At 40.8% G+C, this 23,788-nt stretch overlaps 1 non-coding gene across 1 annotated transcript; it reads left to right on the top strand.

Moving 5' to 3' along the window:
• The first annotated feature begins 11,401 nt into the window (after positions 1-11,401).
• LOC116564638 lies at positions 11,402-11,508 on the top strand. The gene has a single exon (XR_004275012.1). It is a non-coding gene; the product is annotated as a U6 spliceosomal RNA (small nuclear RNA).
• The last annotated feature ends 12,280 nt before the right edge of the window (positions 11,509-23,788 follow it).

Here is a 23,788-nt window from a genome sequence, read left to right as displayed (position 1 = left end):
TCCCACTCCCTTACTAGGGAAGGACCTGTTAGTCACAGCAGGAGCCATTATCTATACGAACATCGTCAGGGAGGAAATCCCTCTCTGCTGCCCATTATTTGAAGAAGGGATTAATCCTGAGTTTTGGGCAATGGAGGGACAATTTGGGCAGGCAAAAAAAATGCATGCCAATTTGAATAAGACTAAAGGATTCCACTTATTTTCCTTACCAGAGACAGTACCCCCTAAGACTGGAATCCAAAAAGGGACTGCAGGATATTGTATGAAACTTAAAAGCTCAGTGTCTAGTAAAGTCCTGTAACAGCTCTTGTAATATACTCCAATTTTATGAATATAAGAACCTAATAGACAATGGAGGCTAGTGCAAGATCTCAGGCTTGTTAATAAAGCTGGAATCCCTTTTTACCCAGCTGTATGCAACCCATACACCCTGCTCTCTCAAATACCAGGAGAGGTACAATGGTTTACAGTCCTGATCCTTAAGGATACCGTCTTCTGTGTACCATTACATCCTGATTCCCAGTTTCTGTTTGCCTTTGAAGACCCTTTAGACCAGAATTCTCAGCTCACCTGGTCAGTGTTACCCCAGGGCTTTCAAGATACCCCCCACCTGTTTAGCCAGGCTCTAGTCCAGGACCTTAGTCATTTTTCATATCCAGGTACCCTGGTTCTTCAATATGTGGATGACTTACTTTTAACTGCTAACTCAGAAACCCAGTGTCAGCAGGCCACCCAGGACCTTCTAAACTTTCTAGCCACCTGTGGATATAAGGTTTCCAAATCAAAAGCCCAACTCTGTAGGCAAGAGGTAAAATACCTAGAGCTTGTCTTGTCTAAGGGCACTTGGGCCCTTGATGGAGAACGTCTCCAACCCATACTGGTCTTCCCCCATCCAAAAACCTTAAAACAGTTGTGGGGATTCTTAGGAATAACTGGTTTCTGCTGATTGTGGATTCCCAGATACGGTGAAATAGCCAAACCCCTATACACTCTGATTAAGGAAATCCAAAAAGCTAACACCCATCTAATACAATGGGACCCTATGGCTGAGGCAGCCTTTCAGACCCTGAAGCAGGCACTACTGCAGGCTCTAGCTCTAAGCCTTCCTACAGGGAACACTTTCTCTCTATATGTTACAGAAAAGTCAGGAGTGGCACTGGGGGTTCTCACCCAGACTCAGGGTACCACGCCACAACCAGTGGCATACCTAAGTAAGGAAATTGATGCAGTAGCAAAAGATGGTACACTGCTTGCAGGCTGTAGCCGCGGTGGCTATATTGGTCTCAGAAGCTGTTAAAATAGTGCAGGGGAAAGATCTAACTGTATGTATTTCACATGATGTAGCTGGAAACCCAACTCCTGTGGCCTTTTCTATTACTGACAGTACTCTTAAGGGCTCGAAACTCTCCTCAGAAAATGGGACCTAGCCCCTATGAGATGCTTTATGGACAGCCCTTTCTTACTAATGATCTCATATTAGACAAGGAAACAGCAGATCTAATAAAAGATATAAACTCCTTGGCTAAGTACCAACAGGCTCTTAGGACCTTACCTGAAGGACACCCTAGGGAAAAGGAGAAAGAGTTGTTCTGCCCGGGAGACTTGGTGCTTGTTAAATCTCTCCCCTCAGGCTCTCCCTCTCTAGGCCTATCTTGGGAAGGACCATTTTCGGTTATTCTGTCTACCCCAGTGGCAGTTAAAGTCGTGAAAATTGACTCATGGATTCATCACACTCCGCTAAAGCCTTGGACACCTCCTGAAGAAAATCATAGACCCTACACTCTGCAGCCTGAAGTTCCAGGAGACAACCCTTCATATCCCTGTGAGCCATTAGAAGATCTACATATGCTTTTCCAACAAGATCCTCTGGGAAGTAACTACTCACGAGTCTAACTTACATCCTGGTATTAACAGGACTACCACTCTTGACTTTACTAACAGTGACTGAACTCTGTGCAGTCTCCCCTACCGATTGGCCTAATAACTCTTCTCTTCTCCTTCCTAGTGCCCCCCAGGACAATTTACACCGACTCGCAGGTGCAGAGTCTTTTCTTGCCAAGGTCATGCCATACTCAGCCTCCAATTATTCCTTTCATAGTGGGAGCTGGGGGTGGAATAATAGGAGAACTTGGTACTGGCATTGGAGAAGTTACTTCCTCTATTCAGTTTTACTGTAAGCTATCTCAAGAGTTAAACAATGACATGGAGAAAGGTTGCTAATTTTCTCTGCAGAAGCAGCTTAACTCTTTAGCTGCCATGGCTCTTCAAAATAGAAGGGTCCTGGATCTGTTAATAGCAGAGAGAAGAGGAACCTGTCTCTTTTTAGGAAAAGGATGCTGCTACTTTGTAAACCAATCAGGTATTGTCTTAAACAAAGTTAAAGAACTCAGGGACCGAATCAAAGACAGGACTAAAGAACTTCAAGAAACAGGATTGTGGAGTTCAACAACTGGCTGTCCTGGCTCTACCCTCTTCTAGGCCCTTTTATAACCATTCTATTATTGTTGGCCTTAGGGTCTCTCATCTTTAACCTTCTTGTCAAATTTGTTTCTTCTAGAATTGAGGCCATGAGGCTTCTTCACCCCAATTCAGCAGGAAGTAGCTAAAGAGCAATCGATGCCTATGTCCCAACAGCAGTGGGAGTTTCCTGTTCAGAGGGGGGACTGAGGACTGTGTTAAAGAAAAACTTCGCTTCCTGGGTCCACGAGGAGCATGGTTTCAAAGGCAGGAGTTTCCCAGCTCCAACCCCTCCATCTGAGAACCAGAGGGGTTTCAAATGTAAAGTTATTTGTCTAGGTTTCCATGTATGGGCTAGGTAGAAAAATCCAGGTGGGCTTCTTTGTCCAAAAGCTCTGGGAGGAGGGAGATCTTTTGTGGACCAAGCAGCCAATCTGGTATCAGAGTCAAAGGTCAATCACTCCAGAGGAAGTTTGAAAGAACTCCTTTCAGCGGATGACAACATGAATGGGGAAGGAATAACTCAAGGGTTAAAATCCCGCTGCTCCCTCCCTATATGGAATGCTTCTCTGGATCCCCTCCCACGGCAGCTTGGGAGCTGTCTCTCTTTCTCTCTCTCTAATAAATTGCTCTCTGCAAAACTCTTTGTGTCCCAGACATGTAGTCGAACAGCAAACTAACCACGCCTCCATGGCCCCTTTCCCCATTCTCTGGGGTAAGAGAGGCCAAGAACCTCGGATTGGGGAATAAGGAGCGTTTTCAGGATGCCCCCATGCCCCCCCCACCTCTGGTTACGGTTTGGCTGCATCCCCACCCAAATCTCATCTTGAATTGTAGTTGCCATAATCCTCACCTGTGATGGGAGGAACCCAGTGGGAGGTAATTGAAATTGTAATTCCCATACTCCCCACCTGTGATGGGAGGGACCCAGTGGGAGGTAATTGAAATTGTAGTTCCCATAATCCCCACCTGTGGTGGGAAGGACCCAGTGGGAGGCAATTGAATCATGGGAGTGGTTTTCTTCACGTTGTTCTCGTGATAGTTAAGTTCTCGTGAGATTTGATCATTTCACAAGGGGCTTCCCCCTTCAACTGGCACTCAGTCTCTCTCCTGCCACCCTGTGAAGAGGTGCCTTCCGCCACGATTATAAGTTTCCTGAGGCTTCCCCATACGTGTGGAAATGTGAGTCAATTAAACTTTATAAATTACTCAGTCTTGTATATGTCCTTAGAGCAAGCTGTGTGAGAAAGGACTAACACACAGGCCCTCATAACTCACTGCTGACTCATAAGCAACAAAATGTCAATTAACCAAAAGTTGATTGGTTCAGTAAATTACGTCTCCCTCATCCTGTACTTGCTTACTGTTTTAAACACTTATTGTGTAGGGCTTTACATTTTTCCCAGTTAAATTTCAACTTAAAAAAAAAAAGAGAAAGAGTGAGGAAGAGTCGGTATCAAAGTAAAAAATCGTTACTATTTACTATGTGTTAAGTTGCAGACACTGTGTTGCTTACATTATGTGCATTGCTTCATACAGTCCTCATAATATCAGTATGCATTATTATCACTATTCTAAATGTGAAGAAAATGAGTCTTGGAGAACATAAGTAAGGTAACTTGCCTAAGGTCAGAGCTAGGAAACAAACAGATCGCGTTAGTGTATGAAAAACTCACATTCTTAATCACTGAACTATACTGGTTAGGTGGGGGCAGAAGTGGTAGTCAGCATGTAAAGATACACTGCTGGAGAATCAATGTTCCCCTAGAGCAGCAATATCTAGCTTTGTAAATGAAAATGTGTATTTTTTAGAAAAGTTCAAGGGGGTCCAAATGTCTTTTCAGACCAAAGATAATTCTCTCATTTTGAAGACAAATTAAGAAACTTCTGGGTACCCCAAGTTAATTAGGAAGGGGTCTTGCAAGGACTTCAAAGCTGACCTGGGGCTAGACCTCCGTGCAGACATAGATACTTTTAGTGCAGAAATAGATACTTTTAGTCTCCACCACATCTGCCTGATTCCAATTCAGCCTGGAGAAGAACTGAATCTACAAAGCTTAACAATTGAGAAAAAAATACCAAGTACAGAAAAGGCCTCCAGTACTGATAGAATTATTCATAAAGGGCTGGGTGCAGTGGCTCATGCCTATAATCCCAGCACTTTGGGAGGCCTAGGTCGGTGGATCACTTGAGGTGAGGAGTTCAAGACCAGCCTGGCCAACATAGTGAAATCCCACCTCTACTAAAAATACAAAAATTAGCAGGGCATGGTGGCAGGCGCCTGTGACCCCAGCTACTAGGGAGGCTGTTGTAGGAGAATCACTTGAGCCCACCGCGTGGAGGTTTCAGTGATCCAGGATAGCACCACTGCACTCCTACCTGGGGGATGGAGTGAGACTCCATCTTGAGAAAAAAAAAAAAGGCATTATTCATAAAAGATGGCCCCGATTGTGAGCAACATTATTACTAACATTATTATTATTAAATGACAGAATATGTAAATTGTCAAGCTACAAAGATGCCTGAATGCAATGATATTGAAATCTTAAAATTTTACTGATACCATTATTTTCAAGGTTCCTTTATTTCACAAGTCAAATGCACTCTTCTATTCTAGTAGGCATGTATAAACTAGAACGTCAGATTTCTAAAGCATTCAGTTCATTGGGTAGAGACTGTTAAATGGAAGATTTTACACACAGGGAAAAAGTTTATTCTCTCTCTCTCCCCCTCGCCCCCCCCCGGCCCTGCCCCCATCACCCAAGCTGGAGTGCAATGTAGCATGCATTCATGGCTCACTGCAGCCTCGACCTCCAAGGCTCAAGCTATCCTACTGCTTAGACTCCCTAGTAGCTGGGACTACAGACACACGCCACCACACCAAACTGAGTTTTGCAGAGATGAAGTTTTGCCACGTTGCCCAGGCTGGCCTGGAACTCCTGAGCTCAAGCGATCCACTCAGCTTGGCCTCTCAAAGTGTTTGAATTATAGGCCTGAGCCACAGCACCCAGCCTAGTTAACATTTTCTTGACGAAATATTTATAATGTTAAAATATCTTTTCCAAAAGAAGTGAAAGCATTGGAACTCAATATAAAATATTAATTTTTAGGTTAAAAATCATCACTTTCCTAGACACTGTCAAGGGCAGTTTCCCTTTCTCCTACACCTTTTTGCATTCTTTACGGAAGATACTGTTGGCACATTTTAATATTGAAGGAATAAAAAAAGGCAAAGGAATAAATGATGTTTACAAAAAAAGCTGCACAAGACCAACTTAGCCGCAAGTACTTGCATGACAGAAGAGGTTGCTTTCCTTTTGGGCTGGTTAGTAAGTGGCGAGAGCTAAACAGGGAAGAAAGAAATTGCGCTTTGGCAGTCACAATTGCAAGGGTTGGAGGAATGAATGTTTGAGGTAAACAGATTCCCAACAGGTAACCTAGTCTCCAGTAGTTGACCTTGAACTCATTTAGCACAAAACTAGGAGGGGGGCCAAAGACAAACGTACCATACACTTGCATTTTGTTTAACAGAATGTTGTTAACTGCATTGAAATGGATACAAAAATGCTATAATAAATGAGGAAGATAGTATAAGGAAGCACTTGTTTCCAAAGGGAGGATTCCCAGTGCATCACCTTTTCCAGATTTTATCAACACAGACAGTCCCCCCTTTATCCTCCTGCCTCTCATCCAACTTTACAAGTGGCAAAAGTCCTGTCCCTGCAGTCTTTATTGCCGACTCAGCCCAACCTGCAGAGTGAGGAAAGTTTCCCCAGCCCTGTCCCCACATCCCCAGGCTGTCACACTCCAGCAGGCTCAGCCCTATCCGGTAGTTTTCCCTGCCCCTGAACTCAGCTTTAAAATTAATTGGACCTAAAATTAAAGTTTTTTTAAAAGATAATTAATTCAACTGATTCCGTTCCATGGAAGTCCAATTCCATAGTTCCAAGAAATTATCCTAATAAGCGAAAGGCAGGTTCCTAAACATATCAGGGGCTCACTCCTCCCAGGAGCCCAGGTAGGGATACTGCGGGACGAGCAGCTTTGTTCACTCCTGATGCCACTTCTGGAAAAGAGTTTGAAGAGGGACTTTTCCGAATCCCAAGGACAAAAACTTAGAGCAAAAGGGAGGGGTTAGAGACAGCGCTGCGCACGCCCACCCTCTTTCCCGTCCAGATGTATCCAAGCGCGGGCCAGGCCCAGTCCCCTTCTGCGCCGGGCTCTGAGAGCCGGAAGGCGCGCGGCTGCACCAGCCAGGCCCAGCCAAAGACCCCCGCCTGTGGCCGGGCACAGGGAGCTGAGCTCTGGGGGTGCCTGCCTTACCTGAGCCGAGGGGCGGAGGAACGACGGGGGCTCGCAGGCTGGCGCTGGGCAGCGGGGCAGCAGGCTGGAAGGTCTCCCCTTAGGGTCACCGATCCCGCCCCGCCCCAGCCCGCCGGGCCCAGCCCCCAGCGCGCAGACCCGGCCAGTTCTGGCCCCAGCCGCCCGCGGGCCGGTGACCCCGCTCTCCCTTCCTGCAGCCCTGGCCCTCCGCCTCCCTCCCTCCCTCTCTCACTTGCGGTGGCGGCTGGAAAAGGCCTGACAGCAACCTGCGGTTTCCCGTCCTCTCGGGGCTGGAGAGAATTAGTCGGGGAGGTAGTACATCAAAAGAGCCCAGGTTACGTGAACTCTTGACCCTAGGCACTGGCAGAGAATGAACACCTCAATCTTTTTTGTTGTTGTTAGTGTGTTTCTGGGAGGACACTGTAGGTGTATATATTTATGGGGTATATGGCATATTTTGATACAGACAAACAATGTGTAATAATTACATCAGGGTAAATGAGGTTTCCATCGCCTCAAGCATTTATCCCTTCTGTTACAAACAATCCAATTATACTCTTAGTTATTTTTAACTCCACCATTATATTATTATTGACTTCATTCACCCTGCTGTGCCACCAAGTAGTAGGTGTTATTCATTCTTTCTGTTTCTTTCTACCCATTTACCATTCTCACCCCCCCTCACTCCCCCACCCCACGCTTCCTTTGGCAGCCTTTGGTAACCAACCTCCTACTCTCTATCTTCATGAGTTAAATTGTTTTAATTTTTAGCACCCACAAATAAGTGAGAACATGTGAAGTTTGTCTTTCTGTGCCTGGCTTATTTCACTTAACATAATGATCTCCAGTTCCATCCATGTTGTTGCAAATGACAGGATATCATTCTTTTTATTGCTGAGTAGTACTCCACTGTGTATATGTATCACATTTTCCTTACCCGTTTATCGGCTAATGGACAACTTAGGTTGATTCTAAATCTTGGCTATTGTGAACAGTGCTGCAATAAACATGGGAGTGTAGATATCTCTTTGATATACTGATTTCCTTTCTTTTGGGTATATACCTAGCAATGGGATTGCTGGATCATATGGTAGTTCTATTTTTAGCTTTTTGGGAAAGCTCCAAACTGTTCTCCATGGTGGTTGTACTAATGAGCTTAAACAACTCTATAGGAAAAAATACAATAACTCAGTTTAAAAATGGGCCAAAGGCTGGGCACAATGGCTCATGTTTGTAATCCTAGCACTGTTGGAGGTTGGGGTGGGTGAATCACTTTGAGGTCAGGAGTTCAAGATCATCCTGGCCAACATGGTGAAACTCTGTTTCTACTAAAAATACAAAAATTAGCTGTTTCTACTAAAAATACAAAAATTAGCTGGGCAAAAATCAACTACATGCCTGTAGTTGATGCTGCTCCAGAGACTGAGGCAGAAGAATTACTTGAACCGGGGAGGTGGAGGCTTCAGTGAGCTGAGATTGCACCACTGCACTCCAACCTGGGTGACAGAGTGAGACTCTATCTCTAAATAAGTAAATAAATATAAAAACAGCTAAAAGACCCAAAAAGACGTTTTTCAAAAGAAGATATGCAAATTGCAAACAGGCATATGAAAAGGTGCTCAACATCATTGATTAACAGAGAAATGCAAATGAAAACAACTATATATCATCTCATCCAAGTTCAAATGGCTCATATCCAAAAGACAGGCAATAACAGATGCTGGCAAGGCTGTGGAGAGAAGGGAACCCTCATACACTGTTGGTGGCAACGTAAATTAGTACAACCGCTATGGAGAACGGTTTGAAGTTTCCTCAAAAAACTAAAAATAAAGCTACCATATGATCCAGCAATCCCACTGCTGGGTATATACCCAAAAGAAAAAAGAAAGCAGTATATCCAGGATCTTTAGATAAGGGAGGGAAGGACATTTTCCTCAAGACTGCAGCCTCTTGGGCATGGTGGCTCAGGCCTGTAATCCCAGCACTTTAGGAGGCTGACGTGGATGGATTGCTTGAGCCCAAGAGTTTGAGACCTGCCTGGACAATATGAGGAGACCCCTGTCTCCGCAAAAAATACAAAAATTAGCCAGGTGTGGTGGCTGCACACCGGTAGTACCGGCTACTCTGGAGTCTGAGTCTGCAAGGTCGAGGCTGCAGCTAGCCCTGATTGTACAACTGTATCCCAGCCTAAGAGACAGAGCAAGACTCTGTCAGCAAAGAAAAAAGTAAAAAATGCACAAAACAAAAAATGTAGCCTGAGTAGGGCAAAGCCATCAAAATTATCAAGAGTGGGTGAAAAATTCAGCATTGAAACCCGCATTCTAGCCTGCTGTGGATGGACCAAGTACCTCACCTGAATGACTGGGTGGTTTAGAAAAACATGGGGTAGGGAGACACTGCTTCTTTTTTTTTTTTTAAGTTTTCTGAGTCACATGACTTTACCCTCCAAATCCTATTGGCTCCTTAGTCTTGGATTCTAAAAATCCTAGAAGCAGGTTGGGGAGAGATTTTAACTGCTCCTTTTTTTCACTGATATATGACTTTCCAAATGTTAAGGCTATTTGGCAAAACCAAAGCAAGATCACAGGTTTTCCACCTCTTAAACCTCACACATCCTGGGTCTTCCTGCATGCAACATTTCCTACTAGAACATTCCTCTCACTTTCTGCATCCTCTGGGCCTGGTTTGTTTCTATTTGGGATTCATCTGGAACTTCACTTCCCCCATCCCATGCAGGTTACATGTCCCTGTTACTCACTCTTAATGTACTTTTTCCCCTCTGTCATTACACTTGTCACAACTGACTACTATTTCTTGTGCGTTGGCCTCCCCTGCTTGACTGTAAGTTTTGTAAAGGCAGGGACACCACGTGTGTAGCAGATACCTAAGATATGTTGCTGAATGATGTCCCTGGAACAGTCAACTGTTAAGGCACTTCCAGCCATCAACTCTGTAATGAATTTCCCTCACCAATCCTTTCCTTCTAAGTCTGCAGGTTCTTATATCAAAGTTAACGTCCCCACACATCCCCTCATCCCCAATACTTCATCCCACCTCTTGAGCAGAGCCTTCTCCATAGTCTTCATAGTCACAAGCGTGGAAAGAAGTCTAGACCTGGTTGCTCTCTTCTGAGCTCTGCGGTAGCTGGCTTAGTGGTCTTAGAGATCTTCACTCTCTGTTCTCAGATCAGGGCTGACATACCCATTAGGGATAGTCCCTAGGATCCATGATAATTTGGGGGCCCACAAAATGGGGGCAGAGAGAAAAGAAAAAAAAAACATTTAAGTAAAAGAAAGTCTTATAATATACAGTTTTAATGTATTGGTCTTTGTACCAATATAATCATTGACCATGTTGATCTTTACCCAAGTCCTGTGATCCTGGAAAACATGGAGGGTTCAAGGAACCCTCCCATCCCTTAGTGTTCCAGTAAACAGCTTATACAAGGAAACATCCTTTGCCATGTGACTTACATAAGACTTGCTGATGTCAACCTTGTTTTTTTTTTTTTTTATGACAAAGCTGAACACAGATATTCCACATTCCCATTCTTTGCATCATTAATGATTAGCTGAACTGTTTCACCCACTGACCAATGTGGATAAAATACCTGCTTCTTTGAATTCACCCAATATTAGTTAGTGTTCTCTCTTTCCCCTGGCCCCTGAACTTGGACCTGCCTTTTGCTTGAGCCATCATATAACCCCTCCTTAAGATTCCCTCCTGAAAATAAAGGGATCATAGGGTAGAATTTTCTCTTTTCTACTGTAAGATTATTCATGCTAGCTCATTCCACTTTTCGACATCCTGTTCTTTCCAGCATTGTTTGTTCCTTCCTAGAAGAGAAAAGATCTTTTACTGCCTAACCCTTGAGAGGTTTGCATATCTCAGGGTCAAAGCTTCCTTCAAAATGCGATAGCCTGACTTCTGTTGCAAGTCACTTTCTCTCCTTTGCAGGAGAGAGAAATTGTACTCTTTTAGAATAAAAGTCTTTGCTTACCTGAGCCTATATATTTAATTTGACATTGTAAGATATAATTTTTAATATAGTTTATAAATGGAGAGGCCTCCCCAAAGCAAAAATTCACACTGAAATCATAATGTGAATGTGCCTCAGATTCCTGACTGTTAAACAGAGAAGCTGAATTAGGTAGACCAACAATACCTTTTGCCAAAATTAATGAATTCAGAAGCAGAATTATCTGCTCCTGGTTAGTCAGTAGGAAGCAACTGACAGAATGATATCCACACTTCATTTATTTTACATCTTACTCATGAATTGCTATTTCTTTGATTGGACTCAGGGCTTTTCCTGTGCCTGGCTTATGGGATAAAATAGAGGCCTCCAAGGCTTCCTTTCTGGAAGTTCCAGCACACAAGACCCTTGATTGTATATCGACCTATGTGTATTTCTCTGGTCCTGACACAAGGATGTTGGTTATGGTAATAGTATGTTCCTTCCTCACTTTATTTCTTATTTTCTTCTGCATGTATTATATGATATTATAACAAAATGCTCTATAAGTTCTAAAGTAAAAACAACATGATATGCAATTTTATATCTCACCCATTCAGATGAAATTTCACAATTTCCCTAACTTCTTTAAGAAGAGCTTACTTTATGCTTGCTTCGACAGCACACACAGTGAAAGTGGAATGAGGCAGAGGACACTAGCATCTCCCCTGAACAAGGCTGACGTTCAAATGTGTGAAGCATTTCATTTTTAAAAGTGAAATAAATGATAAATTTTCTTTAAAACATGGCTGGACTTTCAGTACAATTTGTTTTCCAAGGTTAAATACATATACCTTAAAATAATTATATAGAAAAGAAAAAGAGGAAAAATAGATATCCCAAACCATAGCAATCTAAAAGAAACTTGAGTATCCTTTTCTCAGTGTATTTCTTTCTTGCCTCTTTTAAAAAGTATTTAGGTATTTGTAATGTTATACAGGCAGGGTTTCTATCCTCTCCCTTAAGCATGACATCATAAGTTTTCCTTGTTGCTACATTGTCTTCATAATCATCCTTTTTAATAGCTGATAGACCATCAGATAGATGCTTTGTAATATGCCTGCTTCCCACTTGCATGCATTTGTTTCCAAATTTTAATTTGGAAAAGCAAAGCAAAGCAAATTAGAGCTTAGACCTCAGCACTGGACACTGGAAGGTGGTTTGTTTGGTTGGCCTGGTATTGCTGCTATTGTTTTTACCTGGCATTTGAATGTTATAGGCCTCACCGCCCCCTTTAGTCTTCACCCATCTATTCTACCTGCTTGGCCTCTGAAGACACTCAAGTTTATGTTCCTAGAATGCTTCGGTGTTCTCAGAAAATTGCCTTGACTTACAAAAACCGCCTCCTACCTTTCCTCCCACCACATCAATAGGGATAACCAGACAATGATGTCTTACTTTATAATCTGTTAATCTCTATACTGCAGGATTCAGGCGTCTGAACAAAAGGACACATATTTCATTTATTACCGAGATGTGTTTCTTTGCTGATAAGATGTTATGCAGTGTGAACCCCTCTTCCTTTTCAGCACTGAAAGATTTTTGCCAGATCTAATAAATATCTTTGGAGGGGATGTGGTAATTTCAATCAGAAAGATCCTCTGACATATTATGACACAAAAAATGACTAGAAATTATGCCTAAGGTAATTAGTTCAGTCAATCTGTGAAACAATAATAACCTGTGATGGTTTAGTATATGTCCAGAAATTATTTGAAACTCCTCCCTCCATTGAAGTCTTAATTCCCTCTGTAGACTATACTTAGTGACTACCTCCCAACAAGAAGAACATGATAGACATATTGGAGAACAACTGTGAGTAGATTGTAAAATGACGTTGTAACTTCCTCTTGCTGGGGGAGGCCACTCCAGCAGCTCTGTGGAAAGGCCCATGCATTTAGGAACAGATGTGTATTTCCAACAGCCATCAAGAAACCAAGGCCTCCTCCTGTGAAGGTGCCAGCTTGTAAACAAGTCCCCTAGCTTCCGTCAGGCTGTGAGTCCCAGCTGGCATCATGACTGCAACTTTATGAGAAACACTGTACCAGAACCACACAGCTCAGCCATTCCTGAATCCCTATACCACAGATACTCTGCAATGATAAAGGTCTTTTTATTATTACATATACCCCACTAAGTTTGAGGGTAATTTGTTGCCCATTAATCAATGATACTGAACTTATTCAAGAACCTTTTTTGATGAGAAGGTGCTAGGGATGACAATAGTAATAATGTCTGGCGTTTTCAAAGTTTTTTGTATTATAGTGTCTTGCATCTTCTAAAAATCTTTTGGTAAGCCTAAACTCTGTGGGCACTGGTCATTTTTATGGACAGTTCAGTTTCTGCCTCTGCTTTCTATGGTTGGGAATGCACCTCCCTCTTTACAAGGCAGAACCTATTTTTTCCTGAGGAAGTTGTAAACAATCCATTGCTAACTGTTCAGTATTCAGTATTCCTGTTCACAGAGGGCATGAACACGTGTTCTAGGTTCTGCCAGTCAGACCCACAGCTCTAGACAAAACACATTCTTGCAAGGGAGATGGCAGCCCCACAGCCACATCTGGTTTACAAAGCCTCAATGTGTCTAGTGGCTGCATCCAAGGACACTAGCAGAGTGTCAGTGGTGCAGGACCCGGGTTCTGTGCCCAGCTGGTGGCAGTGATGATGGTACTAGTTATGCAGTATGATTTTGGATTTTTTCAGGATTGTGTAATATTCAAACTTAGTTTTCTATTTCCTGGGAGAGATCCGATATCCTTTCACAAAATCCTTTTCTATTTAGATGAGCATGTTGCTTTATCTTGCACACAACTCAAACCCCTGAATGATACAGGCAGCTCCATTTTACAGATGAGACAATTGAGAACCAAAGATGTTAAATGATGTGTTGTTAAATACAAGTAGCAAGTGACGCAATTGAAATACATTAACTAGTACAGACTGAACTAAGCAAATAAAGTAACATTCAAATTTAGGATTAGAAATGCAAAGGCCTTAGATCCTTTAAAAAATTGTTTATCTTTGAACTAGATAAAGTGCTAATTCCCTGTTCTAATTCATTTATTAATTGCCAATGTTATGGCATTGAAGCCCTTGATGCTTCAGAAATGGACCATAGTTTTCCAAGTCTTCTTTGTTTTACACAGATACCTCTTCTTGGAAATGCTTTTATTTGTCCATCTCTGCCTCCCACTCATTAATCAGTGTGCCTGGAGGTTACTTCAAAACCCAGACGCTGTGATGATTATTCTTTGCAGCCTCTTCTGAGCCCTCAGCAAAAGGTATTTCTCATTCACCTCTAATGCTTTCCCAGAGTTCTGTTTCTATCTATGACAAAATGCTTGACTTTGTTTACCTGTCTGCCCAACTTCACCCCATTTCACCACCAAATGGAATGGAAAGACCCCAGACTCTGCCCAACCAATAGAGGGAGATGAGGACAAAGTCTAAATGTGGAATAGAAACCCCAGGGCTGTAATGACATCAGCTGTAAGAATGCTTACAGCTAGGCAGATAGCCCCTGTACAGGATACCAGAGACATTTTCTCAAAAGAAATGGAATGATTCCAGAAAAAGTCCTCAAAAGCATGACATTTGCAAGTTTCTCAAGCAAATGGGTGAGTACATGTATGCTGCTGAAGGATTTGCCAGATCTATACCTTACACAAAAAATGCCAACTCAGATTGTAGTACTTCAAATTTACATTATAATAAAAAACAAAGGATCACCAGAATTATGTAGGAAACTTCCAAAATAAAAGAGATCAAAACACATCAATTAGAAAAGGAAAAAGGAAAAAGAGGCAGAGCAAGATGCCCAAATAGAAAAGAAAAAGGAAAGAAACAGACGAGTCAGGAAGCGAGAAAAAATTTCAATCAACATAATGAAGAGACAGTCTACTGAATGGGAGAAAATATTTTCAAACTATACATGTGGTAAGGGGTTAATATTCAAAATATATAAGGAACTCAAACAACTCAATAGCAAGAAAAAAACAATAAAAAATTGGCAAAAAATCTGAGTAGATATTTCTCAAAAGAAGACAGGCAAATGGCCAAGATATATCTGAAAATATGCTTAACATCAGTAATCATCAGGGAAATGCAAATCAAAACCACATGAGATCTCACCGCATTCCTGTTAGTATGGCTATTACCAAAAAGACCAGACATAAGTATTGGCAAGAAGGTGAAGGAGGGGAACGCTTTCACTCTGCTGATAAGTCTGCAAATTCATGTAGCCCTTAAGGAAGACAGTATGACGTTTCCTCAAAAAATTAGAAATAAAATTACCATATCATCTAGCAATCTCACTACTGGGTATGTAGCCAAAGAAAATGAAATCAGTATGTCAAAGACATATCTGAACTACAATATTCATTGCCGCACTACTCACAATAGCCAGGATTCGTAATCAACCTATGTGTCTATCAGCAGATGAATGGATAAAGAAAATGTGATAGACATACACAATGGAATACTATTCAACCATAAAAGAATAAGGAAATCCTGTGATTTGCAAAACGAGGGAAGAATCTGAAGGACATGTTAAGTAAAATAAGCACAAAAAGACAAAAATACCACATGATCTCACTCATGTGAAATCTAAAAAAGCTGGTATCTTAGAAGTAGAAAGTAGAACAGTGGTTTCTACAGGCTGCAGTGGTTAGAGTGGAGCATGCTTGGGGAGACATTAGCCAATGTGTTACCAGAAAGGGGTCCTGATCCAGACCCTAAGAGAGGGTTCTTGGACCTCACACAAGAAAGAATGTGGGGCAAGTCTATAGATAAAGTGAAAGCAAGTTTATTTAAAAAGAAAAGGAATAAAGAATGGCCACTCCATAGGCACAGCAGCCCCAGTGCAACTGATTGGCTATTTTTGTAATTATTTCTTGATTATATGCCAAACAAGGGTGGATTATTCATGAGTTTTCTTGGAAAGGGGTTAGCAATTCCCAGAAATGCGGGTTCCTCCACCTTTTGGGCCATATATGGTGACTTCCAGACACTGCCACGGCATTTGTATACGGTCTTTTGGCATGATAATGCATTATGATTAGTGTATCTATAACGAGCAGTGAGGACAACCAGAGGTCACTCTGCACTGTCTTGGTTTTGGTGGGTTTTAGCCAGCGTCTTCACCATAATTTGTTTTATCAGCAAGGCCTTTATGACCTGTACTTGGGCCAACCTCCTACCTCATTCTGTGACTTAGAATGCCTTAACCACCTGGATGGATTACTTGATATGTATGAGAATTTCAAAAATTATCAGTAAATATTTGGTGAGTCTGTTTAAATACTGAGGAAAAATTCCCAAAAAATATCCAAATGCAAAACAATACAAGTACTTAAATTAACATTATTTAAAATAAAATATAACAGTTACAAAGATAATAACATCTAACATTTATACATAAAAATATATAAAGTTCACGCTACTTAAAATTTGCTATGAGAAGATTATAATAGACATAGATTTTTGGGGGGGTTTCTCAGGCTCTTGGAACACTATTTGTAGTTGGGGAAAATTTCTCACTTTACCCACTGCTACCTCCCCAAGATAGAACACAAAATATCTTTCCCAATTTACTGTGAAGCCAGGATTCGGGTACGTGACTTAGGCTCAAAATCAGATGCACTTATAGATTAGCATCAATACAAGAAAGTAGGTGCTTGCAGGATTTGGCCTCACTGGCAGCAGAGCCGTCTACTTCAGAAGCATCTGTGGCAGTGGCTCTAGTGATAGGGTCCAGACTATAGCAGTGGTGGCGAGAATTCTGCTTCCTGTGCCAAAAGCAATGATATTCACATTTCCACAGAGCAGTTCTGAACTGTAAGTTGTCCTTAGCAGTGCTCACAATAGACTTAAATAAATGACTTTTCTGCTAAAACTTCTGGAGTGGGTCTCTGTTGTTTACTACTAAAACTAAAATCATCAGTGAGGAATAAGAATGTGGCATTTACTATTGACATTTCACTTACATTCTTTCACTAGATTTTAATCCCCTGCACGAAGAGTATGTAATAGGAAAACTCTGATAATTACCTGATAATAGCAAATAATTGAAGAGACTGCAAATGTGTTTTTTGGATCAGTCATCAGAGAGGAAAGTCCAGGACTTTCCATGTTTATGCTATTCCACTAAAGTCCTAACTAAAAATTAAAGAATTGTAAACATTATCAAGTCCAACACCATGTTTTAGCTGGGGTGTTAGAAGCCTTAAGAAGTTAAGGGATTTCCTCAAGGTTGTGCATTTCATTGTGACAAAGCCAGGTTCAAATATCAGCCTCAGTGATCACTGGACTATATTCTAGACCTAGATGATGCTAGTAACTTCTCAATAATTATTCAAATCCAGGACTTAATGTTTTTATAAAAATGGATTTGGAAAGGTAGGTGGGTTAAAAAATAAAAACTGAATAGATTACCACCCGTGTATGTGTATGTGTATGTGTATGTGTATGTGTGTGTTTTCTTTCCTGAACTGGCAGTGGAATTGAAGATCCTTGGAATGACTTTTAAAGAAGTTACAAGCCTGTGTAACTAGGAGCTAAAAAAAATGATGGCAGATTCTTTATTATAGCTGTGCCATTGAGCAGCCCTATAATATAATATTTTAGGTGAAAAGTAACATTTAGACAGGCTATTTTTCTAGCACCTGATTTCAAGGTCAAATACATTTCTTCTTCATGTTTTGGAAGTGCCTACATTGAGAGCAAAATGAGAAAAGACAAGTCAATGTGTTTTTTAATGACAGAATTCTGTGTCTTAAAAAAGGTGAACATTGAACAACTTGAAATTGTTACAACAGTAGTAAACCTAGTTATTTTCCATGCTCTAAATGTTCTGTGCAAGAGCAGAATAATGACCTGAGACAATGTTACAGAATAAATGACCCAGATGCAGTTTGGATTTTGCAGTCTCTCTGTGAATTCTTCTCAGCTGGCTATATAAATGACTGCAACATTGTGTACTTAATCATCAGCAAATGGAAGTTTCCAGAAGAAAAACTGTGCTATAGATTATAACACACTCTGACATGAAGGGAAGTTAATTCCCAGAACTTAATTATATTAATATCCCAGAAAAGGTCAAGGAGCAGGGTAGTCTATAGTTAGTATCCTAGTCCTATATATGTTATCCTGAGAAAATCAATTTAGAACTAAGACTGAATTCCAATTTATGACAGCAAAAATACCTTATATTTGAATAGTGCTTCTTTAACAAACTTTCCTCTATATTATATTAACTGATCTAATGAAAGGAAGAGATGCCTAAATAGTAGAGAAAGAATATGACATCGAAATCATTTGCTTTGGACTTTGCATTGTTTTTGACAGTTTTTCATGATGTCCTCATTCTGAAGGAACCATAATTGTCAACCTGAGCAGTTATTTATTTGGACTATCTTCATGCGTTTGTCTTCTTAAATAATCCAGCTCATTTCATGGATAATACAAACTTCCTTCAGCTTTCAAGTTTACATCTTCAGAAATAATTCAGATCACCTCTAATTTACCTACTCTTTTTCTAGAGTAACAGGTTTTATTTAATTAAAATGGGCTAAAAACAGATTGTGTAAAATAATTAGCATTCTTAATAATTTACTATTACTTACATTAGCAAATGACAGTTGTTAGTAGACACTGTGAGGAGAGAAGCTGGAAGAACTGGAACCCTCCTCTGTGGACAATGGATCACCAGCTTCCCTCTTGATTCTCAGCCTTTCAGGTTCATTATGGCAACTCCATCGCTGAGAGCACCAGGGCAGTGGCTGCAGCACAGAGACCTGCGCTGAAGGCCAAGAGACCTGGAAGGCCAGGAAGAAATTCCTTTCCTGTGGAAAGAATCATCAGCACTCAGTCAAAGCTCAGATGGGCACCTGGTTGGCATCATCCCACTGCAAAGGTAAGAAAACAGGAGAGTTTCAAAAAGATAAGTAACTGGCCCCAAATCACAGAACTAGTGAGTCAATGTGCCGGGCTTTAAACACCAGGCCATTCAGTTCCAAAGCCCTTGTACTTTCCTTTACACTGTCATTTTTTCTGAGGGGTTGAAACTTGGTCCACTGAACTTAACCATCAATCTATAAAAACTCCCTATGTTTGAGGCTCTGTGCTAAATGCCTCTATTTCACCATCTCACTGCCTTCTCTACTTTATGAGCACTGTCAGTAGTACAGTGTCTAAGGATTTGCACCCCAGAGCTATGCAGTCTGGGTTGGAATCCCACCGACTTCTCTTAAAAGCTATGTTACCTTGGGCAAGGTATTTAATCTCTGAGGACCCCAGCCTTCCTCTTCTATAAAATGGTGATGGTAATAGTACTTACCTTCCAGGAAGGTTACTGATTACATATTGCAATGTCAATTGTTCAGAGTAAGATTAACACACATTAAGTTTTATTTTTTACTGTAATTTTCCCTTTAAAGATAAGGAAACTGAGGCTCACAGAGGTAAACTAACTTGCTCAGGACCATACAGCTATAATAACGCACAGTGGTATAGCTTGGTGTTGATGATGAAGTTGGATGATTGAAGGTTTCCTGGGTTACAGTGTGGCATGCCCCATCAACAACTAATATCCCAAAGGGAGAAAAGCTATTGAAAATGCAAGAATATGTCATGATGGCAGTTGCATATACATATGTCTTATTATAAGAACAATAATATGTGTAAAACTTGAGTGAATTTCTGTGTTTTTCTCTGACTACTGTAAATATTGAATATTTTTATCAAGACTAAAAGATAACAAACAAAGTATACTATACCCTGGAAAGTTTTACCAAAACTGTGCTATTAACTCCCTCCAATGCAATGCTTCTGCTCCTGAATTTGGGGAGGCAACATAGTAATATACACTCCTCTGGGTTTTAAGCCTAGAACTGCCCAACTCCAAAGTTTATGCTGAGTCCATTCATTTACAGGCTTTCACACCTATTAAAATACATCACTGTGTGGTTGATTTAGGACTCCTGAGATGATATTAATGAGAAGCTCAAATCTCCCTCATCAACACAGAGTGCCAGAGACGATTTACTAGCAGGGCTGGCTGTTGACAAACTTGTCAAGTGGAAGAAGCTGGTGTAACCTTAGCCTTCGGGATCTCTCAGCCAGTTTTTTTTTATTCCGGCTCTCACTTCAACTTGTTACCTCCCTGAGAGCACTCATGTTCCTAGCTTTCCTCCTTCTAAATCCCATGTCATTAGCAAGGACATTATGCCCCCATATGTCACTTTAGCCTGTGCTGATAGACCAGTGATGCAGATGGGTTATTTCGTTCTATTGTGCATTCAAATACGACATTTGAGAAATGGTTAGCCTCTTATTACTTACTCAACAAATATTTAGTGAAGGTCTGTTTTATTTGAGGTGTTGGAGAAGAGACAATGAATGGCCTAAAGACTTTATTACTCTCTTATAGATTAAAATACTTGGATACTTTCAAACTGATTATGTGAAAGTCCAGGAATTATTTCTCCCCAATAAATCTCTTTCTTTGTACTCCTTCAGTGCTCTTTCTTTCCTTTTATTTTGTTGACTTATTCTCCATGATGTGTCACAGAAAAAGGTAGAGGTATTGACCTTGTCTGTATTCCTTAGCAGAGAATCAAGGCATTTTTTGCTAATGGACTAACTGATACTTATTACTTTTATTTGTCCTTCTTATTGGAAAATATTATAATTTTCAGAGCCTTATCAAGAACCTGCTAATTTTAGGCTATTAAAAAAGCTGATTAGTCCTTTCTTCTGTACGCATTTCCACTTAGACATTAATTTGAGTTTCTGTGGGTCCTAGGGCATGTACATGAGTTCATGTACAAGAGTCTTAATATGCCATTGTTTTTACCCAGATGAAGAATCAAGTGATGAAATTTCAGATACCACAATAGGTCCCAAAGCATGAGACGGAGTCACATTCAGAAAAGGAATCCAAATTGCTCAATCTCCTAAGACATTTCATGGGAGCAAACATAAGTAAGGATTATTTAAAAAAAAAAAAAAACTGCCCAAATTAAGAAGCCTCTGCTTCTTTTGCAGGACGATGGAATGATAAGGAACTTGAAAGAGCATCAGGCAGTAATTCTCCACTGGTGGCTCTACTGCCCGTCATACTGGTTGTTGCAGTGTTTGAGGTTGTTCCTGGCATTTAGTGCCGGGGCTCTGGAGGCTTGCAGTGCAGCAGTGCCCTAAAAAGCAGCACTGCTAATCCATCCCTTTGTCCAGAATGAAGGAAATAGGAGTGGGTCTTTCCCTCAAGGTCTTATGCCTAGCTATAGTGTCAAAGCTGGAGACAGAACTTGCAGCTCTATTCTAGCTTTCTTTTTTTCCACTAGAACCAATTCTCAGTGTGACTGTTCCACATATAGCCAATGGAAAATTGTCCCACTCAAAAGAGCTTCTTTAAGGTGTGATATTCTCAGTCACATCAAATACCATTTCTCTTATTCTAAATTCTTCTTTGGGAATGGTTTTCAGTAATATTTCTTTTTTTTTAATTGCATTTTACGTTTTAGGGTACATGTGAAGAACATACAAGATTGTTGCATAGGTACACACATGGCAGTGTGATTTGCTGCCTTCCTCCCCTTCACCTATATCTGGCATTTCTCCCCATGCTATCTCTCCCCAACTCCCCCCCCCCCACTGTCCATCCCCTATTTCCCCCCAACAGAACCCAGTGTGTGGTGCTCTCCTCCCTGCATCCATGTGTTCTCATTGTTCAACACCCACCTATGAGTGAGAACATGTGGTGTTTGATTTTCTGCTCTTGTGTCAGTTTGCTGAGAATGATGGTTACCAGGTTCATCCATGTCTCTACAAAGGACACGAACTCATTGTTTTTGATGGTTGCATAATATTCTATGGTGTATATGTGCCACATTTTCCCTGTCCAGTCTATCATCAATGGGCATTTGGGTTGGTTCCAAGTCTTTGCTATTGTAAACTGTGCTGCAATGAACATTTGTGTGCATGTGTCCTTATAGCAGAACAATTCATAATCCTTTGGATATATACCCCATAATGGGATTGCTGGGTCAAATAGAATTTCTATTTCTAGGTCCTTGAGGAATCGCCACACTGTCTTCCACAATGGTTTAACTAATTTACACTCCTACCAACAGTGTAAAAGTGTTCCAATTTCTCCACATCCTCTCCAGCATCTGTTGTCTCCAGATTTTTTAATGATCACCATTCTAACTGGCGTGAGATGGTATCTCAATGTAGTTTTGATTTGCATTTCTCTAATGACCAGGGATGATGAGCATTTTTTCATATGTTTGTTGGCCTCATGTATGTCTTCTTTTGTAAAGTGTCTGTTCATATCCTTTGACCACTTTTGAATGGGCTTGTTTGTTTTTTTCTTGTAAATCTGTTTTAGTTCTTTGTAAATTCTGGATATCAGCCCTTTGTCAGATGGGTAAACTGCAAAAATTTTTCCCATAATGACTTGTTGCTGATTAAATCTAATGACTGTTTCTTTTGCTGTGCAGAAGCTGTGGAGTTTGATTAGGTCCCATTTGTCTATTTTGGCTTTTGTTGCCAATGCTTTTGGTGTTTTGGTCATGAAGTCCTTGCCTACGCCTATGTCCTGAATGGTTTTGCCTAGATTTTCTTCTAGGGTTTTATGGTGTTAGGTCATATGTTTAAGTCTTTAATCCATCTGGAGTTAATTTTAGTGTAAGGTGTCAGGAAGGGGTCCAGTTTCTGCTTTCTGCATGTGGCTAGCCAGTTTTCCCAACACCATTTATTAAACAGGGAATCCTTTCCCCATTGCTTGTTTTTGTCAGGTTTGTCAAAGTGGATGGTTGTAGATATGTTGTGTTGCCTCTGAGGCCTCTGTTCTGTTCCATTGGTCTATATCTCTGTTTTGGTACCAGTACCATGCTGTTTTGATTATTGTAGCCTTGTAGCATAGTTTGAAGTCCGGTAGTGTGATGCCTCCTGCTTGTTCTTTTTGCTTAGAATTGACTTGGCTATGCCAGTTCAGTAATATTTCAAAACCACATAAAAACCAGTCTTATGATTTTGTAGTTGCAATTTTTTTTGGTGGGGGGAGCAAGTGGTTATTTTGTCACCTCAAAAATGCTTTTATTAAGCTTGATCAGCCATTTTACTTACCCCCACTTAATCCAAATAAACTTTGACTTCTTTAGAAAATCAAACCTACCTTCAAAGGTATAAAATGTTCTGTTTTAAAACAGTGAAAGAAATGAAAGTACAGTTCTTGTTCAACATATAACATACATTGAAAATGTTTCAGGAGCCAGGCTTGTGTTACATGCTGGTGGTGCAAAAGATATGATCTTAAAGAAAAAAAATCATGGTTCCACTCTAAGAAAGCAACTTAGTGAAAACAGAAGGCAAGTCCAATATTGTGGTCATAGCAGCAAAATGAAATGCAGAGAAAGGACTCTTACCCCCAGAGCAGATGGTCAGAAAGGCCTCCTGAAGGGTTGCCACCCCAGTGAAGAGCTGAGTTGGTGATCAGACAAATGCCAGTAAGAAGGGGGATGGGGCAAGAAGAGTGGGAGATGGAAATCTAGACAGAGAAGGGAATCTGCAAAGTTCAGCTGTAAAAGGAAATGTGTTGCCATTTGTTAGACGTACAGTACATGGTTTTAAATTCTTGTTGAAATTTAGATTCTTGTTGAAATCCACTTCCATAAAGGTTGTAAAATATGTTTCTGAACCTGTACTGAGTTTGACATGGATTCTATTTTCCTCCTCCACTCAGTAACAAACCCTTGTCTCCAACCAACATCCCTAATTAGTGGATGAAATGTCATGGTAAAACATAAGGAGACATTAGCTCCGAGTACATTAGGACAACACACTCAAAGAGGGAGGATTTATTGCATTATTGTACACACAACATAATTAACTATTAATAAGAAATTTCACTTTTCCTGTCATTACCATGCTTTTGTTTTGCAAAGAAAATCTACTGGACTATAGGGTGAAAATTAGCAGTGTTACAAGTGTTAT

This window comes from Sapajus apella, unplaced genomic scaffold, assembly GCF_009761245.1.
Source record: "Sapajus apella isolate SASKATOON/1434 unplaced genomic scaffold, GSC_monkey_1.0 scaffold37, whole genome shotgun sequence".
Taxonomy (NCBI): Eukaryota; Metazoa; Chordata; class Mammalia; order Primates; family Cebidae; genus Sapajus; species Sapajus apella.
This window is presented reverse-complemented; position numbering and strand designations above follow the sequence as displayed.